The following is a 13,207-nucleotide window of genomic DNA, read 5'->3' on the forward strand; positions in this document are numbered from 1 at the left end:
TATGACTATGACGAAAATGACCAACATTAGCTATTATTCCCCAGTCCAACAGAGTTGGAGCAAAAATTTCTCGGCACCTGAGGAGGTTTTTTCTCGTATTTGAAGATGGTAATAATTCGAGCCATTTTCTCGGGTATTTAATGCGGCAACACTAATAGTAATAGCCTTAAATGGATCCAACAAAAATCCACTCCTTGCAATCCTTTGAGTGGGTAAATCCAGTCACTCGCTCAGCCATAGTAGGCTACACAGTCGCTGACAGTCATCAACAGATTGTGTGAATCGGGATAGAAGCGTGGATAGAAGGCGTTGTGACATAAAGGGAGTCTGTTTCGCACTGTTGATAAAAGGCGGTATATACCACTTCTCAGTATTATATATTTAAAAAAATGCTGTTATCTATTTTTAAAACATGGATGTGGTGTCAGGCACCATTTGAACCAATAGAGCCACGCCCCTGGATAGATAGATAGATAGATAGATAGATAGATAGATAGATAGACATATAGATAGATAGATAGATAGATAGATAGATAGATAGATAGATAGATAGATAGATAGATAGATAGATAGATAGATAGATAGATAGATAGATAGATAGATAGATAGATAGATAGAGAGAGATAGATAGAGAGAGAGAGATAGATAGATAGATAGATAGATAGAGAGAGATAGATAGATAGATAGATAGATAGATAGATAGATAGATAGATAGATAGATAGATAGATAGATAGATAGATAGATAGATAGATCCAAGTAAACTAGTCCCTCTCTCTTTTGTCTATTTGTCGATGTATGTTTGATTTCTATTGCTACCATTGTTATTAATATCAACCAAAAATTAAAAAAAAATAATTGAGCTTTATATAGAGCAATATCCACTAAATGTGCTCAAAGCGCTCTACAAGGGGTCCCTGGTCAACAGAAACATTTAACATGGAGGACATTAAAAAAAAAAATTAATATAAACCCGATCAATGGATCCAAGCCTAATATGTACAAGTAAAAGTGTAGTTTTATATTTCTAATTGAGTTTATCATCATAAACCTGACCTTTTTTTCTATTTTCCATCAACAAATCAAGGTTAATCGAGCTCAATCAAAGTCATAATAATAGAGATTTAATCGCACAGCGTCCCAGGTTGTATACAAAATAAATTGGCAGCGCTCGATCTCTCACTAGCCAGATACGATGACGTTAAAATTCGAGGAGCTGCTATCTCCATCCATGTTGATGACTGTTTCCATTGGTCACGGTCTTGGGCCAGAGTTTTGAAGCTGTCAAGATCTTGTTCAGAAAAGTGAGTGGAGCAGGCACTTATGTTGGTAACAACAAGATATGAAGTGAGTAGAAAAGTGCCAGAAGACAATAGAGAATAAAAATTTTTTTCGCGGCGGTGGTGGGGTTTGAACCTGCGACCTTATTGGTACGACAACTCCGCCTAACAAGATCTTGTTATGACTTTAGTACGGAGGACGCTGCAGTCTTTTTTAGTTCTTCAGGGATTAAATCGGCCTCATCTGAATTCACAAATTTCTGATCCGTAGAGAGATCATGGTTCAGGGTAGTTATTATTGATTGGTGTTGTGGTCTCTCTACATATTTGTTGCCATGAAGGAAATATTCTGTCATTGCAGTTTGGGCTGGGATGTTATCTTCTTGACGTAAGATGTGATCAAATAGCTTCCCTCGCTGTTCTTTTATTTTTGTACTCAGGCGTTGGAGTCTGGTTCTTTCATAGAGATCAGTATTTGTAATTGTCTTGGGCCAAAAGATTCCGTTTACGCGCCGCCGAAACCCGCCGAGACCCACCGAAATCCGACAAAGTTATGGGAAGTAGGCAGCAATGGGGAGTGAACCTGGGACTCAGGGAAGGGTACACTATTGGGGAGTGAACCTGGGACTGGGTTTCGGCGAGTTTCGTAAAAAAAAGCAATTACTTTTTTACGAAACCCGACGAAACCCGACAAAGCCTGACAATATCCGACAAAGCAATGGGAAGTAGCAACAGTGGGGGAGTGTACACCAGTGGGGCGTGAACCTGTGACTATGGGAAGAGGGTATCAGTGAAAAATGAAACAGATATGGATACCAGTGGGAATCGAAGCCGGACTATGGGATTTGGGTATCGCGGAGAATGAACCTGACACTGTAGGATTTGGGCACCAATGTGGAATGAACCTGGGACTCAGGGAAGTGCACACCAGTGGAGAGTTAACCTGGGACTGTGGGAGAGGGATACATGTGGGAATTGAAGACGGACTATGGGAGTTGGGTACCAGAGGAGAATTAACCTGACACTAGAAGTGGGAACCAATGGGGAATGAACTTGGGATTTAGGGAAGTGCACAACAGTGGGGAGTGAACCTGGAACTATGTAAAGAGGAAATATCCCAATGATATCCTTTTTACATAGTCCCAGGTTCACTCCCCACTGGTGCCCACCTCTTATAGTGTCAGGTTCATTCTCCTCTGGTACACAACTCCCATAGTCCGGCTTCAACTCCTAATGGTATACATCTCCCATAGTTCCAGGTTTATTTCCCACTGATATCCCTTTTGCATACTCCCAGGTTCACTCCCTACTGGTGCCCACCTCCTATAGTGTCAAGTTCACTCTCCTCTTGTACCCAAGTCCCATAGTCCGACTTCAATTCCCACATGTATCCATCTCCCACAGTCCCAGGTTAACTCCCCACTGGTGTGCACTTCCCTGAGTCCCAGGTTCAAATCCCGTTGGTGCCCACCTCCAATAGTGTCAGGTTCATTCTCCTCTTGTAACCAAATCCTATAGTCTGGCTTCAAATCTCACTGGTAACCATCTCCCATAGTCCCATGTTCATTTTCCACTGATAGCCTCTTCCCATAGTCCCAGGTTCACTCCCCACTGGCGTACACATACCTGAGTCCCAGATTCACTCCTCACTGTTGCCTACCTCCCATAACTTTGTTGGATATTGTCAGGTTTCGTCGGGATTCGTAGGGTTTCGTAAAAAAGAAACACCCAAGCTAATACTTTTTTTTTACAAAAACCGACAATATCCGACAAAGTTATGGGAAGTGTACACCAATGGGGAGTGGACCTGGGACAATGGAAAGAGGATATCAGTGGGAAATGAACCGGGGACTATGGGAGATGGATACCATTCGGAGTTGAAGCCTGACTATGGGTGTTGGGTACGAGTGGAGAATGAACCTGACAGCATATGAAGAGGGCACCAATGAGGATTGAACCTGGGACTTCGAGAGGTAGATACCAGTGGACAGTGAGCCCAGAAGGTACTTCTATTTTTCGAAACCTACCGAAACGTCAAAAATAATAATAATAATAATAATAATAATAATAATAATAATAATAATAATAATAATAATAATAATAATAATAATAATAATAATAATGATAATAATAATAATAATAATAATAATATATAATAATAATAATAATAATAATAATAATAATAATAATAATATAATAATAATAATAATAATAATAATAATAATAATAATAATAATAATAATAATAATAATAATAATAATAATAATAATAATAATAATAATAATAATAATAATAATAATAATAATAATAATACTTTATTGCATCCCAAAAAGGAAATAAGATAAAAATACAATGGACATAGGATGTTATATAAAAAAGGAACAGCTCCATAACCAAAGCTGCGCTTTATAATATGAATAATTTCAACACTGTAAAATAGTTAAAACTGTCACTATAAATTGAAAATTGAAAAGATTGCAAAACAAATACATTAATTAATAAAATAATATTTACATTTTTTTTGAAAGTAAAAATGCGAAATAATTATATAAAATGATTATTGCTTGTTGTTATAAAGCCTAATACTGGACGTCAGAAAAGATTTTCGGTGTCTCTCTGTTTTCGTTGAAATAGAGAAAGGGTGACCACTTCTTTCTGACATAATAACTGATGGTCTTAGTGGATAATACCGGTCATTTAATATTTTAGTTATTTTATTTATACAAAATTTTTCGTATAAAAGATCTACATCGTCAACATCATTTATATAGCGTTTAATGGATTTTTAAATATTTGAATTTATTTTGCTCCTTTCCACTGCTAAGCAATTGCCTTCCCAAGCTGTTATACAAAATGACAAAACACTTTCGATTACTGCTCTATAAAATAATGTGCAGAGGGTTTTATCTCTTCTAAACTGAGAGAGTTTTGATAAAAAATATGTACGTCTGCACATCTTATGCCTAATTATTTTCAAGTGTTCATCCCACTTGAGCCTGTCATCAATTGTTACACCAAGGTATTTGTAGTGAGGAACTCGCTGGACGAATTGGTCCTTTAATTTTAACGGTTCTAAAATATATGGGAAGTGGGTACTGTCGCGTCTATGTAGGAAAGTGGCAAGTGGGAGATGACAAAAAGGAGTCAGATAGTTTCCCCATAGACCAAAAGTTATCTGGTGCCACTTTTTACCCATTTATAGTCGGGTTCTGACAACTCGACAGATAGTAAGATTTTTTTATAGTTGAAAGAAATAGATAGTAAAAGTAGTGGTAGATTATTGGCACGTTATATAGGGATAGGTAGGTTCAGATGGTAAGTATTAATCCCCGTTAAAGCAGAAATACGTTAATATAAAGCAACAGAATTGCCCCACACAATGATAACACGTTAACACATAATTAGCCAAAAGAATAATGGTGCTTTTTAATTAATTAAAGTTAGGCTATGGGTAGTTAATTGCATCCCGATGGTGGCGAACGAATCGGCGATCTCAAGAAGTGGGTGAGAGAGGGATCTAGAAATGACTTTGGGTTTGAAACGAATATTTTTGTGTTCGTGGATAGCTCACACGGTAGAGCCACGCTCTCACCTGCCAGGCGGAGTTGTCGTACCAATAAGGTCGCAGGTTCAAACCCCACCACCGCCGCGAAAAATATTTTTTATTCTCTATTGTCTTCTGGCACTTTTCTACTCACTTCATATCTTGTTAATTGCATCCCGTATCGTAAGCTTTCATTTTGTGTAGGGGAGTCCTTATCTGGTTGGATGTGACTGGTGGCGGCGTTAAGGTTTCTTCTGTCTGGTTAGTTCGTGGAGGAGCCTTTTTCATTCCCGTTGTCTCAGTAGATCGCTTGTTAGTTTCAACTCTGGATCAACTTTTAAATAAATGGACAATTACTCGGTACCCGGCTGGATGCTTATTCGGTACCCTGATGGATGTTGGTCGGCGCCCCATCTGTGAAAATACCGGAGCACATGTTTGACTAGTTGCAACATTTTTATATTCCTTAGTGATGTTGTGAGGGATTTCAATTAATACCCTTGACATCGCCGCTAATCTAAATGTTGTTAGTCAGGTTCCTTAATTTAATCAACCGGATACATGAAGGTTAGTGGGATAGGGAAAGATAAGTAAAAATGAGAGAATAATAATCAATACATATAAATACTGAATAGAACTATCGCGTTATAGCGATAGCACATTTGTAAATGTAATTCATTTATTTGGAAGGCAGACATACATATGAAATTATATATATATATATATATATATATATATATATATAATATACATATACATATATATATATATATATATATATATATATATAATAATATATATATATATATATATATTATATGTATATGTATATATATATATATATATATATATATATATATATATATATATATTATATATATATATATATAAAGAGTGAATGAAATATTTTGTTATAATAACATGAATTATCAATTACTGTTAATAACATGTGTTGTAAATTCGGTTTTATTGGCATTGACTTGGAGGTTATATTTCATGAGGGTATTTTGTATGATGTCTATATTTGCTGGTGTTGATCCAATAAAATCGACATCATCTGCATAGGCGATTTCTCTAGGGATTGCGTTCTCAATATGAGTCGTTGGTTTTGGAATGACTTTTCGAACTTCTTTCAGAGCGTGTTCTAAGTATATTGTGAACAGAATCGGGCTCAGACTATCTCCTTGGGGGGTCCCGATGTTACTTTCGAACTGCGTCTGTTTTGTGGCCCCGTATATCCTTGGTTGTATCTTTGTGTTGCTGAGGAGAAATCGGATTATTCGGAGCTCGTCTTCGTCTACTATTTCTGTTAATATCTCCAAAAGTTTTCCTCTGTCGATCGTATCAAAGGCTGCGGACATATCGATTCCGGATATTGTTATGGATATGTTTTCTTTGAGTGCCTTTGCTGCCAACCATTTATGTGTCCATACAACGTCCGATGTGCTTCGGTCTTGGCGAAACCCGCTTCGGCTATGTGATAGATAATTTTCTATTTTCGGTCTAATTCTGTTGAGGACAATAGTTGACAGTGTTTTTCTTATGGTATTCAGTAATGTTATTGGGCGCAGGTTGTTTACGGGTCCTTTCGTTTTTCCTGGTTTTTGTATTGTAATTAGCAGTGGCGGTTCTAGCCTATTTATAGTGGTCGGGCAAAGATGAGTCGGTCATATATATATATATATATATATATATATATATATATATATATATATATATATATATATATATATTTTTTTTTTTTTTTGTTGTTTTTTTTTTTTTTTTTTGTTTTGTCTTGTTTGTTTGTTTGTTTTGTTCGCCTTAAAAAAAATTATTTCAACCACAAATAATCACATTCACAATGCAATGACAATACCAGTAGATTTTAATTATTCCAAACGTAATCAAAAATGAATCACGAAAGAGAATACAACAAAAAATTAAAGCGAAGAGACATAATGCGACAACACCTTCACAATACAAGTCCATCTCGTTCACTCGAAAAATTAAAGAGATGCTTTAATCCCTCAACTGCGAGATTAATATTTCTGTTACATTACTGGTTTTCAGTAGTACGTAGTAACTGTAAAGTTTTTATCGAGAAGCAACACCAGCGATATGACTCGAGTTTCATTCAGAGCTCAAATTGCATAATTTTACTGCTCTCTTGGTGGTTAGAATGATTGTGCCGGTGGTGGTAGTGGTTGGAATAGTGGTAGCGGTGGTGGTGGTGGAGGAGGAGGAGGAGGAGGAGGAGAGGGGAGACGGTGAGGGAGGATGTAATTATGGTAGTGGTTTTGATGGTGCTGTTGGTTAGAATGATAGTTGTGGAGACGATGACGGAAGTTATATGATGATGTTGATATTGTTTTTATTGCTATTGTAGTACTTGATGTTAATGTTGTTGTTGTTAATGATGATGGTGATTATGATGACAACGACGATGTCGTCGACAATGATGATTACAATACGATATTACAAAGTTTATTCAATCTTAGGCTTTCGCCAATAAATCATAAAATTTGATGACAACATACATGAAAGTGGAAAAAAATGATAAATGGAACCAAACAATAAACTGATACCATTAATAACCACACAAAAAAAAAACAAAAAATCGTAATACCACCAATACGTACAATAATAATAATAATATAATAATAATAATAATAATAATAATAATAATAATAATAATAATAATAATAATAATAATAATAATAATAATAATAATAATAATAATAATAATAATAATAATAATTATTATTATTATTATTATTATTATTATTATTATTATTATTATTAATAATAATAATAATAATAATAATAATAATAATAATAATAATAATAATAATAATAATAATAATAACAAATGATAATAATAACAATAATAATACGAGTATTACCATCATCATTACTACCACCACCAACATAATTACGTTTCCAATCAGTTTTTCTCGTTTTTTAAAATTTGATACCTATAATAGACGAAAATTCCGGTGATTTTGTTAAAGGGTAGTTAAAATATCTACGATTTTATTAACCCTGAAAACTACGATTTTTATTTTCCTATTTCAAGTAGGCAGGTCTGCTATGACAAGTATCAGTTCCATAGTCAAAATAAGACAAACAAAAACAAAGTTTATTTAATCTTAGGCTTTCGCCAATAATTCATACAATACAATTAAGACAAAACATTGCTACTAATCTCTCCTCATGCATTCGTTAGACGATAACAATAACGACCGTGTTATCTTTACTCCTTACCCAACCAACCCCTAGCTTCCCGCCTCTTCATCACGAACTATCTTATGTATGTATTAGCTTTAGGACGGGCAAGTACGGATTCTGCCCACCCTACCTTTAAACGTATCTATTTCCTCTTAGAATTCAACTATCTCCTTACTCAGAAGAGTATTTCTCGTATACTAATTCAATTGTTGAGAAAACCAAAATGGTGGTTGTATTTTATATATTTATTTAGTCGTGACCTTTGAATAAAAGTGTTTTGTTTTATTAGAGGAAATGCAATAGAAAATTACATTGTTTTGCAAAAATATTTAGTATGGCAATAAAAATACAGCGGTAATTACTTTAAGAATTTGAAGAAAAAAAAAAGAACAAATTAATTTGTTTAAAAAAAAAAAATCAAATAAGAAAACAATTTAAATAAATGAGTTTTGAGAAGCACTAAGGAAAACGAGAAAAAAATAAATTTAAATGGTTAAACAAATATATAAAAACAACACAAGTTAATACTAAATTGATATATTAGTAAATTAATAAATTAAATTCAATACTGGAATCTTCCCAATGTCATTACATCAATGGTACCAGCACAAGTAAGGCAATAAATTAGAAAAAGTACGTTTGCCAAAATCTGCATTTAGTTTATAAGGTGGGCTCATTTGAATTAGCCCGACCTAGTACTAGAGAGGCCAGACAGCAAACTCGGAGTTCAGCGTCAGGCGACGTGACGATGGGATGACGATGTGGGCGGAGTGGAGTGGAGTGGTTGGGGAGAGGGGGGGGGGGTTGATAAAAAAAAGAACAGGAGCGTATCCTGGTTTATGTATTACGGGGTGCATGGGGATTCTCAATCTATCAAAAATACACACAAATTGATTTCAGTACGAAGTATCAAGTTTAAGTACTAACTTTTGAAATTATCTAATTTAAATTAGATTATTTCGGACCTGGTAATACAGCATATAACTTGAAAAAACAGGCTGGTATTTGCCCACCCTGCCCATTATTACCAGCCGTCCCTGGTAATTAGGACACCGCTGTTTATGTCCCAGTCTTTGTGTGTTGAGAATGTTTTGTTCATTATGTTTGCAATGCTCAGATCCAGGGAGAGGGTACCGCATTTCAGCAATTCAGCGGGAATTTCATCTTCGCCTGGGGATCTGTTATTGTTTAGGCACTTTATGCTATTTCTAACTTCAGTTGTTGTGATGCGGTTGTTTAGGTCTCTAGGGTTTCCTGAGAAGGGCGATATTTGTGAGACTTGTTTGTGAAATTTCTGCTGGAAGTGGTCAGTTACAATGTCAAGGATATCGTTGGGATTTGTTGTCTGTTTGCCAAATTTATCCTGTAGTTTTGGGTTCTCGAATGGTTTTCGGTTCAGAGATTTCGTCGCTTTGAACATAGACGATGCGTTATTTTTGGACTTTTCTATGTCTTCCACTTTTTTGTCTAATTCCTCGTTTCTGTGTTTTATTGTAAGTGATCGAATTGAATGCAGTATTTTGTTTCGTTCCGTTTTCAGGTTTATTATTTCTTCCGAGTCTTTCGTGTTTTGTATCCTGATCCTAAGTTCTTTTTGTTACCGCGATAGATCGTTAATAGCGATGTTAGGCGTTCGATTTGGTTTGTTCTTAGTTGTATTAATAGAGCCTGCACTTTCTTCCCCCGCATATTTCATTGCCGCTTGCGTCTCTTTCCATTCATTGTTTGGATTACTGTTTTGCTTTATTTTCCATAGACTTGAGTTAAGTTCATATTGGTAATGAATGCGACATTCTCGCTCATTTACTATTTTTGCCGTGTTTATTTTGACTGCCGTTTTACCTTTCTGTCTTCGTTGTCTGTATACATTTATGTTGAAATTCGTTTATACAAGTTTGTGATCGGATGTTAGCAGTGTACCACCTTATGATCGCGAGTTGGTTGAGTAGTGTTTATGGCGGTGTCGACATATGATATAGTCTATTTGGTTGTGTATTGTTATCATTTTGTCTTGGGTTTGGTCTTTCCTTTGTCCTACCCATGTTGTCTGGTGTCTTGATGGGTGGTTGAAAGCACTGTTTGTTATGAAAAGTTTTCTCTGTTCACAGAACTGGACTAATTTTTCTCCGTTATCGTTACGTTTTCCTTTTGAGTATGATCCTAAACATAGTTTACATAATTTACAACAATATCGAGGAACAAAGAGGAATGGAAAAGAACAAAGAAAGTCGGCTCACTAATTGGAGACACCGAGGATGTACAAAGAAAAAAACAGCTATCAAACGCCGCACTCAGTAAACTCACCAATGTATGGATTAGAGGTGACAAAATAAAGAGAAAAACCAAACTGAAACTGTACCATGCTCTTGTAAAACCGGTACTTCTGTATAACTGCGGCACTTGGGCGTTGACAAAATCCGAAGAAGAACATCTGGATGCCTTCCATCGCACACAGCTAAGAAGGGTACTGGACATCAAATACCCCAAAAAGATCTCAAATGAATCACTCTATAAGATCACAAAAGAAAGACCAATCTCCCTTGACATTTTACAACAACGATGGCAACTTTTCGGTCACATACTACGCAGGGACAAAAACATACCAGCAAACCAAGCCATGTCGGGATACTTCCAAAAACACGGGAACCTTTTCAGAGGAAGACCGATCACAACACTCCCCGTGATCCTAAACAAAAACCTCACAACACTTGGACAAAGCATTAGTCTCATAACGGCAGGGGACCTTGAAAATCTGAGAACCCTAGCAGAGGACCGGCAATAATGGAGACACCTCACACAGGAAATACTGGAAACAGCCAAGGCGACCCGATCTTTCGGTCGAGACGCGAAAGGCATCTAAGTCAAGTAAGTCAACATGTGTTATCGATTTCTGTTATTTTAGGTTGCGTCTGCTTAAGGATAGATGAAACACAATATTAACTATTACTCACTACACATACTAGTTTTAAATGGCATTAATGGATAATAACACAATGAAGTTCACCACTATAAGATTGATATATTTGGAGATTGAGCTCAGAAGGGTACTTCTCTTTGTTGAAACCTATATAGGGGAGTGACCTGGTACTCAAGGGACATGCGAGAGGTAGATAACAGTGGCGAGTGAGCTCAGAAAGGTACTTCTCTTTTTCTATAGTCCGGCTTCAATTCCCACTGGTATCCATGGTGATGATGATGACACGAAATGCTATCCATCACACTATAGATAGAACAAAGTTGACGTCACTCGGGCCTATGTGATTGTTTTTTGCCATCCACGTTTATAATTCTCACTAAATTGTGTTGACTATAAACGTTCAGGGTTACACATAGTTTTGTGAGTTGGTCCTTTTTATTTCCGGAAGACATTGTTGTGAGTTTCTCTCTAGGGACAACTTGAACGTTCTTATCATCATCATCATCATCATCATCATCATCATCATCATCATCATCATCATCATCATCATCATCATCATCGTAAAAACCATGGATACCAGTTGGAATTGAAGCCGGACTATAGAAAAAGAGAAGTGCCCTTCTGGGCTCACTCCCCACTGGTATCTACCTCTCGTATGTCCCAGGTTCATTCCCCATTGGTGCCCACCTCCTATTATCTCAGGTTCATTCTTCTCTGGTACCCAACTCCCGTAGTCCGGCTTCAACTCCGCCTGGTATCCATCTCCCATAGTTCCCAGTTCATTTCCCATTGATATCTTCTTTCTATAGTACCAGTTCCCTCCCCACATGTGTACACCCACTGAGTCTCATGTTCACTCCCCACTGTTGCTTTTTTACGACATCCTCCGAAAACCGCCGAAATCCATAGGTCTCCCCGATGTTGCCTACTTCTTATAATTTTGTCGGATATTGACGGGTTTCGTCGGATTTCGTCGGATTTCGTCGGGTTTCAGTGGGTTTCGTAAAAAAGTAATTGCTTTTTTACGAAACCCGCCGAAACCCGCCGATAACCATAGTCTCAGATTCACTACCCACTGGTGTACACTTCCCTGAGTCTCAGGTTCACTCCCCACTGCAGCCTACTTCCCATAACTTTGTTGGATATTTTCGGGTTTCGTCGGGTTTCGTAAAAAAGTAATTGCTTTTTTACGAAACCCGCCGAAACCCAGTCCTAGCTTCATCCCCCAATGGTATACACTTCCCTGAGTCCCAGGTTCACTCCCCACTGCTGCCCACTTCCCATAACTTTATCGGGTTTACGCAGGTTTCGACGGGTTTCGGCAGGTTTCGTAGAAAAGAAACACCCCTGAAACTAGGTGCAAGAAAATGATACAAAACATAAAATCCCAATTCCGCCTATGAACAATTCTGTCGTGCTCTGGAAAAACACATATTTAGAAATTTGGCCAGAAAACTCGTCCTTCAAATATCGATCGATTTAAATGACCCTCTTCTTAACAAAAAATCCCAAACCGGGGACTTCGCACGTTCTTGTATGTTTCCATTTTCTTAGTATTTGCTCTGGAGCAAAAGAGCCAAATAAATGGACAAAATGTAAAATTTGATAAGATCAATGAGTGGAAAATTGTTAGTTTATTTAGTTTGAAGAGATGTCTTCCTATTCTTTTTAACACGTTTAGTTGTTGAGAGGAATTCCTGCATATTTCCTTGAAGTGAAAGTCAAATTTTAGTTGGTAGTCAATATTAATTTCAAGTAACTATACCTTGTCTTCACCAGTGGCGGTTCTAGCCTATTTACAGTGGTGGGGCAAAGATGATCCGGTCATATATATATATATATATATATATATATATATATATATATATATATATATATATATATATATATATTATATATATATATATATATAATTTTTTTTTTAATTATAATTTTTTTTTCACCTTTAAAAAAAAATTTTCAACCACAAATAATCACATTCCCAATGAAATGACAATACCAGTAGATTTTAATTATTCCAAACGTAATCAAAAATGAATCACGAAAGCGAATACAACTAAAAAATAAAGCGACGAGACATAATGCGACAACACCTTGACAATAGAAGTCCATTTCGTTCACTCGAATAATGAAAGAGATGCTTTAATCCCTCAACGGCGAGATTAATATTTCTGTTACATAACTGGTTTTCAGTAGTATGTAGTAACCTTAAAGTTTTCATCGAGAAGCAACAACAGCGATATGACTCGAGTTTCATT

Source organism: Berghia stephanieae, chromosome 11 (assembly GCF_034508935.2).
Source record: "Berghia stephanieae isolate SIO BIC M18660-M18661 chromosome 11, UCSD_Bste_1.3, whole genome shotgun sequence".
NCBI lineage: Eukaryota > Metazoa > Mollusca > Gastropoda > Nudibranchia > Aeolidiidae > Berghia > Berghia stephanieae.